Here is a 20784-nt window from a genome sequence, read left to right as displayed (position 1 = left end):
TTTGTGTTTGCCACCACTAAATTACACCATCCAACAAGGAAGGTACAATAACGTTGGGTTTCCACAAGATTACTAGAGGCCCAGGGATATTACCTTGGAAACACTTATATTTGGATACCCAAGGTACTTGTTGATAAAGCAAAACACCTCCATGATCTTCCAACAACATTGACAATGTGCTCAATAAAGAGTAGAAGAACGAATGGAGGCCAAAGCCTAAAAAATTGTCATCACCAACAAATGAGAGGAAGACATCAAATTCAAGCCTATCAATTATGAAAAGTTAAGCCAAATATTGGAGAGAAGAACCACAAGAACCTCCCTTGGAAAAGGTAGGACCACAAAAAACCTGCTCACAAGAAGGGGAAAGCACTAGTAAAGGAGGATCACACACCATAAATATCCTCTACCTCTTATCGGGTAGTTACCATAAGAACCTCCCCTTCTCCCTCTCTTCTCCCATATTCCCCTTCCCTCTATCTCTCATGAAAACACATTGCAACAATCTGAGAGCTGCTTAAGTGATACTCACGGATGGCTTGTGCTTTGCATTGCTCTCACAAGAAGTAGATTGGAGGGGAGGCACCATCGGCATTCCTTCAAGATCCCCACGACATGTGAGTCACCATCGAGACTATGTTAGAGCTATATATAGCTCTCCCTAACTTGAACTAGGTCTCACCTATATATGTGTAACTAGTGATTAATATGAATCAGTATTTGGGAGTCTATTTGGTGTGTCTATCATCTCTTCTTCTTCTCTCTCAACATGGTATTAGAGCTACAAAGGTCTTGCTATTATAATGAAGAAAGACAGGAAGTATTACTTGTTGATTTCAATACACAGTGCTTTGAGTATCTCATTGCTTATTTTCTCTTGTCGATTTTGACATGTCTGACTTGATGTGGTTTTTTGGAGGTCTTCTGGTGCAAATTTGAGAAAGTTATCGGTGGCCAAGCATGGGAAGTGCTTATATGGCATGGTGGACTGCTAAGAGGGATGTTTTGAAGGAAGACGCGAGGCCCGCTAAAGGTGGGAATAGCATGACTAAACGAATTGCGTTGCAAAAGATGGTGTGAAAACGATGGAATCAAGCTCACAACTCTTTGCACTATGTCGCCCATATATTACATCCACAATGGTGGGAATATCGCATAGAGACTTATGTTTAGATAATGTAGTTGTGGAATGATCTTCTTGGATGTTTGTTTGAGGATAGGATAGAGTATGCCTTTGCTGTTAGGGAACTATCAACTTTTCGAAATAGAGAAGGACCGTTTGCCTATCCAAGAATCAAAGAACTAGCAAAAGACATGCCAGCATGGAGATGGTGGAAAGAGTGTGGAGCATCCATGCCTCATTTGCAAGCCTTGGCCATAAAGGTGTTATTGCAACCTTGTAGCAACTCCTCTAGCGAATGCAACTGGAGTAACTATAAGTTCATGCATTCTGCACAAGAAACTGCTTGACATCGAAAAGATCGAAAAAGCTAGTTTACCTCTATGCGAACGGTAGAGTTTCGGATGATGTGAAAGGGGTATGCAGTGACAATGATACGCCAAAGTGGGTACATACTGATCTTCCAGATCCCTTGCATTTATGCCCCTATACTGACTCTATTGAGAGGAAGAGAAAGAGGAGAGAGACGGACACAAGAGTTGCTTCCAAGGAAGTGATTATATTCATAGATCATAGGCATATATATAGTTGAGGACTATGTTGAGTTAGGGTAAGCTATATATAGCTCTAACACCCCCACTCAAACTTAGCCCTCTAGCTACGGATGAAAAAATCCCTTGGGGAGTACAAGGGAAAAAACCGAGCCACTATATATATCTATGTGAAATTATATATACAAAGGATGGCCATATGCCAATTTGAATGATACAATGTAATGTTGGATGATACAGTGAAAATTTCATGTGGATAGTACAAAGGCATAAGACAAGCACTTGTCCATAGTACAATGCAAAGTATAGGCGCTATGTTTGGTGCATGATACAATGTAAAGTATGTGTGAAAAATAGAAAAATCTACCTGGAAATCTCAACTTGTTTGACATAGTGATGATGCATAATCAGGGCTTGAGATCTTCAAGTTCGATGTTTTAGCTCTTCATCTGAATAGTAGAGCTTGTTGTCTCCAAGTTCAATGTGGTCAAACCTCCTCAAACCTTTATAATCATGCCTTCATGTTTTACACAATTCATCCACCTAAAATGACTGATTTCATGCAGTGTATATGAACACAGCAAATATTCAAGTGTCCTTTTCTATTGTACCAAGGATGAATGTATGAGGAAATTGCTTCGGTCACTCCAAAGATGAGTATGAAGGTCAGTCACTCCAAAGATGAGTATGGACGGGCGATTTGAGATGTCCACAAAGGTAGGGCTGAAATGTCTCTTGGGTAGTGCCATAGCAACACAATAGGAAGGCCCATAAATATCGTGCAGATCAAGAACCAATAATCTAGAAACACAATGAGCATCTGGGAATCCAAAAGTATCAGATTTGAGATGTCCACAAAGACAGGGCTGAAATATCGCTTGTGTAGTGTAAGAAAACCATAGCAACACAATAGGAAGGCCCATAATGATCCTGCAAATCAAGAACCAATAATTCAAAAACACAACAAGCATCCAGACATCCGAAAGTACCGAACAATTGGGCATCTAGAAGTACCAAACAACTGGGTAGTCGAAAGTATCGAACAACTAGAAATACAAACAATTGGGCATCCTGGAAATACTGAACAACACAATAGGAAGGCCCATAATTATCCTGCAAATCAAGAACCAATAATTTAGTAACACAATGAGCATCCGGACATCTGGAAGTACCGAACAATTGGTCATCCTAGAAATACCGAACAACTGGGATTTGTCATGGACACCACCGATAACCTTCTTGTACCATGTGGTATCTCAACATATAAGATTTCTTATCCTTCCCAATCGGACGATCCAAGCGTCACACGTGCCGATTGGACATGTACCGCATGGTATAGGAAGGTTACCGGCAGTGTTTAATGGTGTCCTAATAAATACTGCCGGTATAGACGAGGGACCATGCGGGGAAACTGCAAGCCAATGCAAATAACGAAAACAAAAAAAGAAAAAAAGAGAAACCACTTTCTTACCTAGAAAAGTCCCGCTCGGTGTTTCATGCACTGGCCCCACAAAAGAGAGGAAACATACCATTTTTTCAGATAACTAGTTAGAGGAAGGAGGAGTTGGAGGAGCAACTTTCCAAAGGGATTGGATTGAGGAGATAAGCATAAGCCTACAAACAAGAAGAAAGCACCGAAAGGAAGGAAAAGAGGAGAAAGGGAAATACCAAAAAGAGAAGAGCAAATCTCGTTTTTTGTCCTTAATCTCTGAAAATCAAGCATGAAAATTAGCACATAGGCTTAGCAATGCAAGGAGAAACATGCTTCAACACTCACAAAACGAAATCTCACAAAAAATGAACCTACATTACTTAAAGAGACACACCTTGAAAAACTTCCTTTCACACAAGTAGAGAGGGAGGAGGGTGGAGAGGGAGCACAAGTGTCAATGGGAGAGGGGCTTGGTAGGGGTGAGGAGTGTGGGGAATAGAGGAGGAAAGCGAGATCACCGAATATAACGTTGGAGGAGAGAATTTTGCTTTTCTCACAATAGAGTTGTGAAGAGGGTGTCGTGCAGGGTTTTGAGTTTTAGTCCCCCAGCATCGCTATATAGCAACACTGGGCAATCATTCTATAGCGACACTTATATCCTAAAAGTGTCACTATATAGCGACCTTTAGGGTATAAGTGTCGCTATATAGTGACACTTATACCCTAAAGGTCACGATATAGTGACACTTATACCCTAAAAGTGTTGCTATATACTTATACCCTAAAAGCGTCGCTATATAGCGATGAAATAAGCGTCGCTATATAGCGATGAAATAGGGCACTTGATCTAAGAAGAGAGGGAAGGAGCTCATGGGTGTCTATTTTTTGGATCTTAATGGATATCCTTGCATTTTGTGTTGTGATTTTGGAGGTGTGCAGATGGAAGGGACGAGTGGAAGCTTGTCCGATAATGCGCCAATGCTCGAGAGCGCAGAGTGGCTTATGGAGAGGTTGTATTGTCATTGCACTCATTGCAAGTGAGAAGACAAGATGAGGACGGTAGCGAGGGTGGTGTGCATATACCTTCACACTTTGAGAAGGAGTATAGTCTCCCGGATGTGCCAAATGATGAGGAGGGTATGGTGGACATGATGGATTCTATTTTTAGGGACAATGCACGTGATGTTCGAGTCTAAGGCCATGTACATGGTACCTTTGATAGAGAAGTTACAGATCTTATGGACAAGAGTGTGGGTCTGATATTTCCAGAGCTCCAAGACATACCAATGACATTTTTGTGTGGAACACATCAATTGAAAGAGAGTCACGTATGATTGTGGAGTCATGGCTAACTTCACACAAGATAGCCGAGCAAGTGCTTTGGATAGCAATCTTCTCTCCTCGCAGTTGGATTATTGTGGGACCATACACAAAATCTATGAAATTGATTTTAGACGATTTAGTAGTTTCATTCTTGATGTAAAATGGTTTAGAACTATTTACGACGGTCTTTGTCCTTCTTGAGTATTGTGAGCAGGTGCAGTGAGCAGGTGCATACGAATGATTTGATTAATTGAATCTTTTGTTTTTAAATATCAATTGGTACATGTACTTACGAATAGTTTCATATAATTGACGGCATTTGGTACCCATCTTCAATATAGGTAGTTTTTCATCTGGATCGTTTTGATCCAAGATGGTGGTATGTGATCCAAGTTGCACCACGAAGTAAGCAAATTTTGGAAGATAGAGATGTGGATATGGAGATGCCACTACCAATGCTAGATCCAATTGATCCAGATGGATTTAAAGAAGAAGATAAAGATTACAATATGAGCCAAGAGGAAGATGTGCATAATGACATCATACAGGAGGAAGATGGAGATCATGATATTGAGGAAGAAGATGACGATCATTAAGAATCACCCGAATTTATTGAAGAAGATGATCAAGTCTATGGTGAACATACGATGCTAGAGTACGATGATGATATAGGAGATCAACTCAGTATAGAGTTGGAGATAGACTTGTTTGGTGCACTAGACTTGGCTCAGGATGAAGCCAAGTGTCAAACATGGACATGAATATATGAGCTTCAAACTTGATGTACATGCTCTTGTACTTTTATTATTTCAAAGGATTAAACATGTATGAAAAGAAATTTTTTTTTTCATTGGGCGAAACTATCTTTAAAGGTCGGTATGGGGAAAAAAACACTCTGTAAAACATCGCCATATAACGACTTTATACAAGTCTGGCAAGTGTCGCTATATAGCGACACTTTTATAAACGTCGCTATATAGCGACATTTATAAAAAAGTCGATATATAGCAAGGTTTATAAAAGTGTCGCTATATAGCGATACTTTTTAAGCTCGCTTTGCATACCGATGATTAGTGCCCTACGCGTGCTAAACATTGGTGCTTAACTGTCGGAATAAGGCCCGTGTGTAGCAGTGTACTCCATCTGCAGAGCAATGTGTTAACAATCTTGATTTGCATCCTGCACATACATAGGCCTCTTGCTCTGTTGACAATCTTGATTTGCATCTTGCACATACGTAGGCCTCTAATGATAGTGTTGATATTCATGTTGATCTGGCTATTGATTTTGAGCATGGTTCTATCCATGATTGTGTTGATGACCCGTTGATTGCAAGAGTTGATTATCATGTACATTTTCATCGTTGTTCGTAGCACAAGTATTCGAGTACTCTTGGCTTTTGCTACTCAATTTGATTTGGAGATTCATCAAATGGATGTGAAAACTTCTTTTCTTAATGGAGATCTTAAAGAGGAGATTTATATGGAGCAACCACAAAGGTTCATACTTCCTGGTAAGGACCATCTTGTTTGTTGCCTTCATCATGCTCTTTATGGTCTAGAACAAACTTCCCATTCTTGGTACATAAAAATTGATTAGTTTCTCACATCTCAAGGTTTCAACTCTTGTTTCTTTGACCCAACTTATATGCCAAACATGATGGTGCTATTTTTGCCATCCTTGCTCTTTATGTGGATGACACCATACTTGTTTCCAACAATCTCGGTTTCTTGCAACATGTCAAGAAAGTCTTATCCTTAGCATTTGATATGGTTGATCTTGGTGACATTCATTCATGTCTTGGTATTCAAGTTCAACGATTTCATCACAAGGGAATTCTACTACTTCGACAAACAAAATTCATTCAAGATGCAGTTCAAAAGTTTGGCTTGACGAATGCTCACTCTGTGACCAATCCTTCTCTTGTGAGCTCTATCAAATATACTCGATCGACTCATGATGTTGAGGTTTCACATCAACCCTACGCCAATCTTGTTGGTTGCCTAGAGTTTATCAGGTTGAACACTCGACCAAATATTATTTTTACTCGCAATTTTCTAGGTCAATATTTGGCTGCTCCCTCAATGCAACGTTGGTCTGTAGCAAAACGTGTTCTAAAGTATTTTAAAGGCACTTCTAACTTTGGATTAGTTTATCGACGTCGTACAGAATCATTGATATTTTGGGATATACAAATGTGGATTGGGGGCAAGCTCTCACTTCTTTATGAGGTCTACAAGTGGTACTTGCTTCTTTATCAATGGTTGCTTGGTCTCTTGGGCAAGTGAGAAGCAGCATTGTGTTGTTGTTTCTACCACAGAATCTGAGTATGCAGCTTGAGAATTCGTTTGGTTGTGCCAATTGCTTATAGATATTGGTCATCCTCTCTCATCCAGTACTCCTCTCAGATGTGATAATCGAAGCACCATTAGTCTGGCTAAAGACTATATTCAGCATAACAAATCCAAGCATATTGCTGTTCATTACCATTATGTCAGACATGAAGTGAAGAAAGGGATTATAATGATTGAACATTGTCCCACTTCTTAGATGATTGCGGATATTCTCACTAAAGGACTTAGTGAGGCACGCTTCACAGTGCTATGATCAAAACTTGGAGTTCTTGCAGCTTCTCTCTTCCAAGATTAACACACCTATGGGTGACTTTTTGTACATAGATGCACATCTGCATAACATACTTGTAAATAATTGTACAATGCATCACTTTAACTCTATGATCAACTTGTATACTTGTATATAAGAGCTCGGGTTTTTCCCTTGTACTCCCCAAGGGTTTTTTCATCCGTAGCTAGAGACCTTTGTTAGAGCTATATATAGCTCACCCTAACTTGAACTAGGTCTCATCTATATATGTGTAACTAGTGATCAATATGAATCATTATTTGGGAGTCTATTTAGTGTGTCTATCATCTCTTCTTCTTCTCTCTCAACAGACTACACACCCACACAAAGGGGCACTCTCATTGGTACACCTCAAATCCCTCTCTAACCCCTTGAAATTAGAAAACACTAATTGGATGCCCTTTTAACACCCCATTTCTCCCCTAATGAGTGGATAAATTTTAAATTGCAAGGTGTGGGCACTCTCATTGCCTCCTAATATAGTGGTAAGGGAACTACCTCCTAATATAGTTCTAAAGCAATAGGCTTTGGATGTAAAAGAGAAAGGAAATATTTGTTTATAGGAAGTTTGGCTAATAAAAGTAAATTATTGTAGGAAGATATTATTAAAAGGCAATTTTTATAGGATGATATCCATAAATGGCAGTTGGACTTGATTCATTTTTAAAAAAAATTACACGTGGTAATTCACAAAAACATTTTAGGCAATGCTAAAAAGTTAATTGAGTTCATTTATGAAGATCATGTTAAAAGTATTTTGCCTTCAAGGCTTTTTGTTAACGAAGAACTTTTAAAAATTGTTTGCTTTCTCTTTTCCCTAAAAAAGCAGTAATTTCAATATCAAACTAGGAGGGAGTGCCCATGCATACTTTTGCACTCTTGTTAGCTATTTTAGCATTGGGTCTTCAAAAAAAGTTCTATAGTAGAGAGTGGGATTCTCCTTTTGTGGATGTCCACTTGTTGGTTACGTGAAAATTTGTAAAGCTAAATTAAACTACAAGCTCTAAATAAGACTAGGAGGTGCTCTATACACCTAATGTGTGTAGGTTTCCTAGGTAGTCTCATGCGATTGTGAAAATTTATTTTTAAGATTAGTTGGTCAAAAGAAATGATAGTGCATTAATATTTTCCTTGGGACTATGATTGCATGCAATTTGGAGTCATCACTCAAAGCTTATATGTTTCATTCAGAACACTTTCAATGTTTGATGATGTCTCCATGCAAAAACAATTACAATTTGTAGGGAGCCTACGTGCTTTTCTTTTTTGCTATTTATTGAGCCAAATATTCTACTATTTATTTTTTCTAGGGAAAGAAATGCATTATAAATCCTATAATGTTTTAGTCCTTTTTTCTTACAAAGGAACAAATTAAGGTATGAACAAAATTGTGGATGATATGTGACAAAGGATTCATCAAGGCTCGATTCTCCTTGCAAATTTCAAGGATACAACTTTTATTTATGAGTTCATGAGGACCAAAGGTTGATGCTTTTCGGGAATCAGCCTCACAAATACATCAATAAGAGGATCACCCCCATGAGATTTAGGTTTTCTCTTTGACATTTACATCACCATTACTAAAACTTGCATCCTAACACATTATAACCTAGATTACATGAGCATTGGTATTAATTTTTCTTTGAGGGCATATTTTTGTTTCCCCCCAATCTCATATTGAAAGCACTTGCAAGTATATATGTGTGTGTATAAAAGTAACCACGTAGAGGCAATGTGTGTCATTCTCTATATATTTATAATGAAGTAACTAGCCCTTTTTAAGAGGCCAGAGGCAATGTGCTTCCTTCCTCATATATTTATAATTAATCAAATATCCTTCCTAAGAGGTCATAATTGAGATGGTTGTGGATAAAAGGGTCATGGAGAGTGTCTCTGGTAATAGGTCAACATATAAGATAATGTATGTTTATCTTTATATTGCATTGCCAAGGAATATTTATCTAAACAATATTCTCCTCTGTCATAGAATGGTCATTATTAAGACCAAAATAGTTGCACCTGCAAACACCCATGATCATCTCAATAGGGATATCAAAAAATATTAGAAATTTCCTCCTATAAGTAAGCTAGATTGCATGAGATATGCAATTTATGATATTGTGACAAATACACAAGCTAGATAGATACTTTTGCAACTAGTGTCTTTGACTCCAAAAATTATTACATTCAATCAAAGAGTTTTTGAGTCAAAATTGATAAAGTTATCGTGAAGTGTACTAGAAACAATCACTAGACACATTACAAGGACTATATGTTTACAAAACATGAAAAAAAATAGGATGTACATCAATGAAAACTATGATAAGATATGACTTTACCATAGTCAATTATGGCCAAATATGCCAAAAATAGGATTTATAATGATTCTAGGATTTTCAAGAATCATGATGCCCAAAAACAACTGAAACATCCTCAAAATAATGACAACATAAGCTCAAACGAGGACTAGCAAGGTATAACCTTCGAAGCTATGGCAAAATTCAATGCACTAGTCAAAGTAATCATGCAGAAGTATGATTACCACCTATTCAACCTAGATGCTGATATCTAGAGTAACTAGAAGTATGAAAATTGATAATGTATAGTAGCCTATTTAAAGTATAAATCTAGTTCAAAATTAACTCAAGGAAAATAAAAGAATAAGATTAAGTGGTTAGTGTATACTAAGGTTCACTAAAAAAGATGTGACTATAGCATGTGGGTTTTACATAACACTTTTTTTTAATGGCAAAAATTTGAAAATTTTAAAGAATTCTACTTAAGGAAATTTTTAATGGGAACCTTTAAAAACATGTACGTTTGTATCGTCAACTTTTCTAAAGGCCTAACTTTGAACTCTTAGGGGTTTAGTCATACCAAATGATAAACATGGCTTCTGCAAGTGAAGCACTTCCGGTTAGTAGACTGCCTAACCTAAGCACTTAATGAAGTTAAGGGTTATAAGACACAAGAATGATTAATTAGACCACTAGATTATTTTCCTAATGTGTATAAATCAATAGATAACAACAAAGCATTTTACGTTAAAATATAACTTGATTATCCAAAATTTGACTACCACTGTGTGACCAAAGAAGTGACGAAAGCATTTTCTAAAGACAACTGGATTTTAGTTTAAAGTATTTTTTCATCATGCGGTCTACGGTTTTCATGTCACTATTCTCCAGGCATGTGGAAGATCAAACTCATTCCTCGGTAAGGAGGAGACTAATTCAAGTACTCAACTTAATTTTAAGGAAAGACATGACTTCTTCTAATACCATAGAGTTTGAAACCAAATTTGAAAGGACCCTCACTCCTCCTACAGCTACCATAGACACTAAACTAAAAGACACAATGATTCTAGTGAGTAGAAATTGGCGCTAATATAAGATGAGAAATCTGGGATAATAAGAATAAGGGAAAAGCCCAAGGAAGGCTTTTTCCGTACGTCGAGGCCTAGGGGGTGGCTGACACAGGAAGTGACCTGTGGGGACAATCTTCACGGTGACAACTCAGCAATTTAGCATTCCATGCCGTTTTCTACGTCGGATGGTGGTTGCTCTGTTCTGGAAAATTGATTGTGATCACCCCGCGCGCGTGTAGATGCGACTTCTGCTTTAGAATTGGCTGCGATCATACGGATGGGGTGGCTCGTCACCCTTCCTTGGACCTTGACGGACATGTAACACTCTCTAGTATTAAGAATTAAAGGTTCATAAGAAGGTGTGTGTCCTGCCAATTCTATGGGGCATGAAATCTGTGACCATGCTAGCTGTTTCTAAATTGAAAGGATAAACTATGTAAGGGGAGAAGATAATGGTCTTCTAGTTTGGACAATATGTTTTCCAATATGGAGATACAGTCAAAGCGATGAGACTGTTCCGTCTAGTGAAAACGTCGATTCTGACCGAGCAAAGTGCACACACGAGAGAGGAAGAGCCGGTCGCTTGCCGGCAAATTGGGAGTTTTCTGTATTAACGGAATCGTGTGCATGTATCAAAATGCTCGTGGCTTATCGATAATATTCTAGTGCGGGTTATAGGACGTGAGTTACGTCGTATAAAATGGCTGATATAGTGCAAGATATAATTACTTATAGACTTCGGGCGGAAAATACAAGTAAACAATAGAAGATACGTAAGCCGTAAGAGACGGCGGATCTCTATTCAAAATTCAAATTGATAGATGTAGCATCCGGTACATAGGATCGGGCATTGACCAGTAGTAGGTACGTAGGCCTCTTATAAGGCGAGGCGCTACGTCTGAACTTCCAATATTCAAAACCGCCATGGCAGTCTTCAACACTTTCCATCCCTCCGTCCTTGTGCTCCTTACTCTCGTCCTTGCTGCTTTCGCAAATTGTGGCCCTCCTGCCCCTCCCCATTACAAGAAACCCACCCTCATGTACTATGCCCAGGTCTATCAGGGCGTCCCTGACCTCGACTATATTATCCATGCCCCGGATCCCAACGTCACTAATTCTCTCGGAAATACTGTGCTCTTCGCACTAAACGTCACCCGGGAGGTAGAACGCAATTCTTCTGAATTGGGGTTTGCTAGGGGTATCGTGATCGATGCCAGTTATACTTCAGCATATGTGGGCTTCGAGTTGGAAATCGTTACTTACAATGACGGATATTACAACGGAACCATTCACTATCAAGGCATCAGTACTGCGCAGTCTCCCGAACTGGCTTTGATCGGGGGCACTGGAAGCTTCAGAGGGGCGAGAGGTTACGTGATTATACAACTAGCTGCGACCAGTCTACCTTACGTCACATATAGCCATACGATTCACTTCTTGTAGCTGTATCCACCGGAGAACCCACCACTAAGGACTTCATTTCGCTCTTCCCTCGACACAAGTACATTAAATTATTTCCCGTTTTTCCTGCTGCCAGTACCGGCGAAATCTCTTGATTTCAACGATTTCCGACTTGGTGGAGTTTTTCAGGCGTATCTATATGATTCGAGAGAGGCTCAGACCTCTCTTGTATGAAATACTAGTGACACCGTAATATAAATCCTCGTCCACTTGAGCAATTGATCAGCTGTGTGTTATTGCGAATAAGCGTAACGTTTGCACTGTTGCATTCAGATTCTCTTCCCAAACGCACACAGCTCGATTGACTGGTTCGTCTATTCTTGATCGTGACGTGAAGAAAACACTACTAGCTGTGTCAACCCAATTGGGAAAATTGAGTTTTAATTTCTTGTGAATTTATGACGTCGGGAGCGTCGGAAATCAGAGCCGGCCCCCTAGGCTGCCTGATGAGTCATGACAGACGACGTTGCCGATTTCTAAGAGTCAATGGTGACCACAGTGGCCGATTTTTTGCCATCAAAGGCGCGCTGTTGGTTCTTCTGGTGGCCGATTTTTTGGCATCAAAGGCTGTTGTTGAGCGCTGTTTGCGCCACGTCTGGTTATAGGAGGTTCAGTACGTGCCACGTGTATGTCACCAGCTGGAGTAAACTATCCGCTAAAGTAGGTGATTATTGGAACTCATTGTCGACATAAGAGCAGGTTCTGGCTGCAAAATTCACGACAAATACGCTGACAGTTTTAGAATTTGTTGGCCTGCCCTCGTACGAATTGAAATTGCGTAGTTGTTTTATTTAATTACCATTTTATGAGTGCCATCAGACCATTGGTTATTCTTGGAAGTTTGGGCCAAGTGTGCATGTGAAGTGTTGTTGTGAATTGCACTGCGTGGGGCAGTTAACTTACAGTCCATATTCGTCAAGACCGAGTTAGAGTCCACGCACATCAATTTAATTCGAGAGAGATCCTTACATATCTTCGAAAGGGCAGGCCCATTGAAGAAACTCACCTTGTTAGAATCGGAGAAACTTGCTCTCCAAGCGAGCAAAGCCATTCTCCAGAATGTTTACGCGACTGTGCATAGTTGCCTTCCATGGGAACATTTGCCTTCCATTGCTAGCATCTGCCTACGAACATAGCGTATATGGAGTGCTGCCTTCCGTTCCCAATCGGATGGAAGAAAATCTCAACCATCCAACTTTCAAATCTTGTTCTCCAAAACATCGCATCTACAAGACTGCACGTCTTCCTCGACCTCCAATCATTGTTGAAGCAAGAAGATGTCTGGAGTGCTGACATGGTTGAACATCACTGGTTGAGGGCCCATTGACGTTCATAAAAAGGCTTGCAGATGACAATTCAAAAAAAAGAAGAAGGGCTTGCAGCTCTCGCCACTCGCCTTTTTTTTTTGGAGAATTTTCTCCCCCGATCCTTTCACTAATAACAAAGGTACCTTGGTCGATCCTAAATCCTTTTTATTACCTTTTTTAGCACTACCTTCTTACAGGGAGTGCTATAGTGGAGAGTTGGAGATTTGGATTCTCCTTTTGTTAAATGCAAGCCTATATACCTAAGGTACGTAGGATTTCCAATACTCTAGAAGGTAGTATCCATGTGCAGTTGTGCACTCTTGTCTCAAGAGGTTCGATTGTTAAGCAAAAAGGTAGAGCATCCGAGTCCTTTCCTTGTGACTATGAAAGCATGGAGTTTGGAGTCATTATTCAAAGCTTGTCTCTTTCATCAATAAAGTGCAATGTGTGGGAACTTGTGTGCTTTTTTTCAACCCTTGATATGTACATTGGAGTAGGCTTTGTACACCTAGCTCTATTGCTACACTTGTTGCTAGATTTGTATTCCATTCGCAATCTAGTATGTTTTTAAGCTAAAGATTCTACTATTTATTGAGCTAAAGATTCTACCATGTAGCATTTTTTATATGTTTTAGTTATGTGTTTTGGTCCTTTTTTACAAAGGAAGAAAATGTATGAATCGAATCATAAATGAGATGAGACGAAAGATCCATCAAGATTCGATCCTCCTTGCAAATGAGAGGGGTACTAATTTATTTTTGAATTTGTGATGACCAAAGATTAAAGCTTTTCTTAGAATTAAAACATAGCAAATAAATGAATAGATCATAGACCCCATGAGCTCCTAAGTTCTCTCTTTGATGACATGAACATCAGTGTCACTACAGATTGTAACATTCTGTAACCTAGATTACATCTCAATTGCATGAGCATTAGTATTGCAAGTTCGCTCAACTTTTTCCCTACAATCAAGAAGATGCATTGAAAGACATAACTCATAACTTCCCATATACTTAGATACAAACAAAATGCTTTTTTTTTTCTCCCAATCTCATATTGAACTCACTTTTGCATAAGTATATATGTGTGTGTAATATGTATAAAAGTAATCACTCACCTCGTCAGGGCTCCTAAATGGAAAAGATATCCTCTACTTTGTGCCCTTTGTTGCCCTAAATCATGTAACATTAAAGGGAGTCCTTTATGGAAGTCTCTCTGACTAGTTTTGAAGAGATTAAGAGCTATAATATTCTCTTCATTAGTAAAGGGTCTTTTATGGCTCTTGATTCTGTCTTGGTCTTGGTGGTTTTTAAAGGCAAGCCTTTAAATGAGGAGGACCTCATCAGAGCTAGTATCTATTTCAAAAAGGTTCTCCAGAGTTGGGGACACCTGTGGGACCAAGGCAACCTGAATTGGGAAAGCAGGCCAGAAATCAAAAGGGAGTTCTATCTTACCAATAATCGGCATGATTTAGTCATGGACAAACTAGCTCTTTGGCATTGGGATACTCAATGGAATCGGGAGACTCAAAGTCTAGTTTACAAAAAAGAGTTTAAATATTGGGTAGTCAGCTCTTGATTTTTCCCCATCCCCATGCCAAGTTCCACCATTGATGAGGTTTATAAAGACCTCAATAGACATTGGAAACTTCCAAGGAGATAATGCAGAACATTAGAAGACAATATTTGAGAGCGCTTGGTCCAAAATCATCCCGGAAACAAATTCTACATGGAACCCACTATTCAAAATTTTTGCACTTTCTCTCCTGGTTTGGACTTTTTTTTGGAGCATATCTTCTCCACTCAACTTCACTTAGTGAGCTCAAAAATTGTGTTTTTTAGAGCACTAAATGTGTCACTTATATACAAATATGGCCTTACTAAGCTAAAAAGTCAAGTGGTGACCTCTAATTTTAAAAAAAATGGCTCACTGAAGCTATAATTCCCAAACTTGTGCATGGTGCCCCCATCTAATAACTATAATAATAATAATAGTATTCTCCTAACTCTAGTTCAATTTTAACACTATGAAGTGAAAATATGACACCATATGAAAAGAGTTTGTTGAATTCAACATATAAGTGGTGTATAGATACACCATTTATTTGAAAAAAAAGAGTTTGTTGAATTCAATATATAAATCACTACTACACACGGATCCTATTGCGACGTTTACGTACCGACGTTTAGTGCCCGCTTAGCGTTAATCGTCGGTATGAAAAGCGGGTTTCCTAAATCGCCGCTATATAGCGACTGTTGCTAAAAGTCGCTATATAGCGACTTTTAAGTGTCGCTATATAGCGACACTGATATACAAATTTATAGCGACGTTTTTCCAGAGAGGTTTTCTTTTTTTTATAGGCCTTAAAAGTTAGTTTTTTCCAATGACAAATTTTTTTAAATTTTCATACATGTTTGAGCTCATGGAGAATAAAAAAATGAGAGCATGTACATCAAGCCTTTGAAGCTCATATATTCATGTCCAAGTTTGAGATGAGAAAAATCAAATAAGAGCATTTACATCAACTGTTTCATCTTGAGCCAAGTTTAAGGCACCAAACAAGTCTATCTCCAACTCTATACCGAGTTGATCTCCTATATCATCATCGTACTCTAGCATTGTACGTTTACCTAAAAGTATTTGATCATCTTCTTCAATAAAGTGTGGTGATTCTTGATGATTGTTGTCTTGTTCCTCAATATCGTGATCTCCATCCTCCTCCCGTGCGATGTCATTATGCACATCTTCCTCTTGGCTCATATGGTGATCTACATCTTCTTCGCTAGATTCATCAATTGGATTGGGCATTGGTAGTGGCATCTCCATATCCACATCTCGATCTTAAAAAATTTGCTTGCTTCGTGGTGCAACTTGGATCGCGTACCACCATCTTGGATCAAAACGATCCGGATGAAAAACCACCTATATTGAAGATGGGTGCCAAATGTCGTCAATTATATATATGAAATTATGCTCAAGTACATGTATCAATGGACTTTTAAAACGAAAGCTTCGACTAATTAAATCATTAGTATGCACTTGCTCACAGTGCTCAGGAAGAACAAAAGTATCACTTTCATCGGTCCAATGTTTGGTGGAGTCTATTGCAAAGAGACCGCTACTATCTTTTCTCACTGTCGCATGGGGACTGTTGTAAGTAGTTCTAAACCATTTTACATCAAGAATGAAAATAGTAAATCGTCTGCAATAAATTTCATAGATGTCGCATATGGTTCCACAATAATCCAACTGTGAGGAGAGAAGATTGGTATCTGAAGCACTTGCTCGGCTATCTTGTGTGAAGTTAGCCATGACTCCACAATCATACGTGACTCTCTTTGAATCGATGCGTTCCACACAAAAATGTCGTCCATATGACCATAATGCACTGTACTTTTTGTACTGTAAAAGAGCATCATTAAAACAATGAAGATGCATCTATTTTATAGCATATATTGCCACAAATAATTACTTAATTTCGTCAAGAGGTAAGAAACTTACATGCACCATACATCCAGATGATAACTCTCGCTCGTGCTCGTTTATTGTCTCTCCATCACGTTCGGCTTTACGTAGAGCCAGTTACAGCCAATCAAGTGACATGTGAGTAGGGAGAAGAGCCAGATCCCGTGGATATGGTTGTGATCGCCTGTACATTACTCTGAATCTCGTCCTTGCATTTATTCTTTCTACTTTCATATCTCTCAATCCACTTCATATCTCTTAATCCACTTCTGCATCTCAGGGCTATTGAGGATACAAAACTTCTTGAATTTCTCCATTTGCTCTTCGCTCATCTTTCTTTCAATCCCTTTTCCTTGGGGAACCTCGCCAACGATGCGATCATCATCCTTGTTGTGCCAAGCTTGTAGCATATTGGGATCCGTGGATGCAAGAAACTCTGTGATATATACTAATGACTCTTGCACAAGCCATCCGTCTGCCATGCTTGCTTCTGGTCTTGCTCTTTGTCTTACAAATCCCTTTAAAGTTTTCATAAACCGCTCAAGAAAAAACATCCATCGACTATGAACGGTACCTGCTATAGCCACCTCATCAACTATGTGCACAAGCAAGTGGACTTGAGTTGTCATAATGCTCGAGGGAAAGTGCTTCTCAAGCAAGCATACGGCTTTGATGGATTCCAACCTAGCCTTCTCGATGCTCGATATAGAGATCTCTTTTTGAGATATCCACCTATTTCACATGTCCATGCATATGTAAGATATTTGAGATATCCACCTATTTCACATGTCCATGAAGAAAATACATAATGCAATTTGATAGTAAGCATACCTCACAATACCACAGATCTTGAATATAGCATTTCTAACATCTTCTTGTAAGCACCTTTTATTGTAATTGGCAGGATGAATTATCAAAGCAACAATGAAGTCATGTCAATAATATAACATAATAATAATTATGCTAATGCATCACGATTATCAGTAGACTAATTCTACTTAGAATACCTGTAAGACCTTCTGCCAATCATGGGACTTGAGCCCACTAATCTTATTGTCCTTTGAAAATGCTCCTTTCAAGCAATGCATGTACCCTGTCGGTGTTTGAAAAGAGGCAATGTCTACCTTGATCGCTGCCTCCTCCCTCGTAGAGAGGATCCACGTTGCTTTCGGGAGGACAACTTTTCCCAAAGCATGCACTTGGGGCCACAAACGAGACATCCTATTCATAGCACGCAAGTCTTCTCGCACTCCTCTTGAGTCCTTAGAACCAACCAAGTGTGCCCAAATAGTAGCCCCCACATTCTTGAAGATATGCATGGGATCCAAGAGATGATTGATTTGTAACTGACCCCAATAAGGAAGCTCGTGAAATATCGATAGCCTCTTCATACCAGGAGGAGGTTCCTCTCCATTCGCCCTCCAAGCTTGAATCTAGTCACTTGCCTTCAAATATGATGGTGGTGGATCAAGCTGACCTCCACGTGCAAGATGTTCAAGCGGAAGGTATCGAGCATGACCTTCATAAACATTTTTCCTCATATGTTTGGAGTAGCATGCAAGCGATTTCAGAGCCAGTCCACAAACAGGACAAGCATGGTACCCACTTGTAACAAGTCCTGCACGCGTGCATGAATGTGTTAGTACAAGACATGCATGCAAAAGAGAGTAAAAAAAGCATAATCCCTCATTGTACATATAAACACACAACCATGTACCTGCGCACTCTCCATATCCTGGGTAGTCATGCATGGTCCACATCAAGATACCCCTGACCAAAATATCATTGGTATGTCTAGCTCTGGAAATATCAAAGACCTGCACTCCTCTCCATAATATCTATAACTCCTCTATCAAAGGTGCCATGTACAGTGTACACGTCCATGTTTTTTGCCTTGTACTTTCCTGGCACAAGTAGTGCAAGCATGAGGTGTCCCTTTTTTATTGTTAGCCATGGTGGGATATTGTAATTCACCATGACTATGGGCCATGTCGACCAAGATGTCGAGCGTAACCCTAAAGGATTCACGCCGTCCAAGATGTTAGTTGCGTGGCTCCCTCACAAAGTCCGGCCACTGATTATCTATGCTCATGCATGAGCGTGAGCTTATGCGGAAATAGAGAATGAGAGAAGGGGGAAAGAGAGAAGCATAAGCATGAGCTTATACGGATGCTTATGCTTCTCTCTTTCCCCCTTCTCTACTTCCCTCTTCTCTCATTCTCTATTTCCGCATAAGCTCATGCATAAGCATTAGCATGAGCTTATGCTTATGCTTACGCTTAAGTTTCCCCCTTCTCTCATTCTCTATTTTCGCATAAGCTCATGCATAAGCATAAGCATGAGCTTATACTTATGCTTTAGTTTCCCCCTTCTCTCATTCTCTATTAAGCATAAGCATAAGTATAAGCTCATGCTTATGCTTCTCTCTTTTCCCCTTCTCTATTTCTCCCTTCTCTCATTCTCTATTTTCGCATAAGCTCATGCTCATGCATAAGTATAAGCTCATGCTTATGCTCATGCATGAGCATGAGCTTATGCTCATGCTTATGCTTCTCTCTTTCCCCCTTCTCTATTTCCCCCTTCTCTCATTCTCTTTTTCCACATAAGCTCATGCTTATGCTTCTCTCTCCCCCTTCTCTCATTCTCTATTTTTGCATAAGCTCATGCTCATGCATGAACATAAGCATGAGCTTATGCTCATGCTTATGCTTCTCTCTTTCCCCCTTCTCTATTTCCCACTTCTCTCATTCTCTATTTCCGCATAAGCTCATGCTTATGCTTCTCTCTTTCCCCCTTCTCTCATTCTCTATTTCCGCATAAGCTCATGCTTATGCTTCTCTCTTTCCCCCTTCTCTATTTCCCCCTTCTCTCATTCTCTATTTCCGCATAAGCTCATGCATAAGCATAAGCATGAACTTAAGCTTATGCTTAAGTTTCCCCCTTCTCTCATTCTCTATTTCCGCATAAGCTCATGCATAAGCATAAGCATGAGCTTATGCTTATGCTTATGCTTAAGCATAAGCATAAGCTCATGCTTATGCTTATGCATAAGCTTATGTGGAAATAGAGAATGAGAGAAGCATAAGCATAAGCATAAGCTCATGCTTATGCTCATGCATGAACATGAGCTTATGCTCATGCTTATGCTTCTCTCTTTCCCCCTTCTCTCATTCTCTATTTCCGCATAAGCTCATGCTCATGCATGAGCATGAGCTTATGCTCATGCTTATGCTCCTCTCTTTCCCCCTTCTCTCATTCTCTATTTCCGCACAAGCTCATGCCTATGCTTCTCTCTTTCCCCCTTCTCTCTTATGCTCATGCTTATGCTTCTCTCTTTCCCCCTTCTCTATTTCCCCCTTCTCTCATTCTCTATTTCCGCATAAGCTCATGCTCATGCTTATGCTCATGCATGAGCATGAGCTTATGCTCATGCTTATGCTTCTCTCTTTCCCCCTTCTCTATTTCCCCCTTCCCTCATTCTCTATTTCCGCATAAGCTCATGCATGAGCATAAGCATAAGCATAAGCTCATGCTTATGCTCATGCATGAGCATGAGCTTATGCTCATGCTTATGCTTCTCTCTTTCCCCCTTCTCTCATTCTCTATTTCCGCATAAGCTCATGCATAAGCATAAGCATGAGCTTATGCTTATGCTTATGCTTAAGTTTCCCCCTTCTCTCATTCTCTATTTCTGCATAAGCATAAGCATGAGAAGGGGGAAAGAGAGAAGCATAAGCATGAGCATAAGCTCATGCTCATGCATGAGCATAAGCATGAGCTTATGCTTATGCTTATGCATGAGCTTATGCGGAAATAGAGAATGCTTATGCTTATGCTTATGCTTCTCTCATTCTCTATTTCCGCATAAGCTCATGCTTAAGCATGAGCTTATGCGGAAATAGAGAATGAGAGAAGCATAAGCATAAGCATAAGCTCATGCTTATGCTCATGCATGAGCATGAGCTTATGCTCATGCTTATGCTTCTCTCTTTCCCCCTTCTCTATTTTCCCCTTCTCTCATTCTCTATTTCTACATAAGCTCATGCTTATGCTTCTCTCTTTCCCCCTTCTCTCTTATGCTCATGCTTATGCTTCTCTCTTTCCCCCTTCTCTCT

The sequence above is a fragment of the Dipteris shenzhenensis genome, chromosome 19, assembly GCF_047967505.1.
Source record: "Dipteris shenzhenensis isolate YYH24624 ecotype China chromosome 19, Dip_SZ_1.0, whole genome shotgun sequence".
Lineage (NCBI taxonomy): Eukaryota > Viridiplantae > Streptophyta > Polypodiopsida > Gleicheniales > Dipteridaceae > Dipteris > Dipteris shenzhenensis.
The sequence above is the reverse complement of the archived record's forward strand: the minus strand, read 5'-3'. Positions refer to the sequence as shown.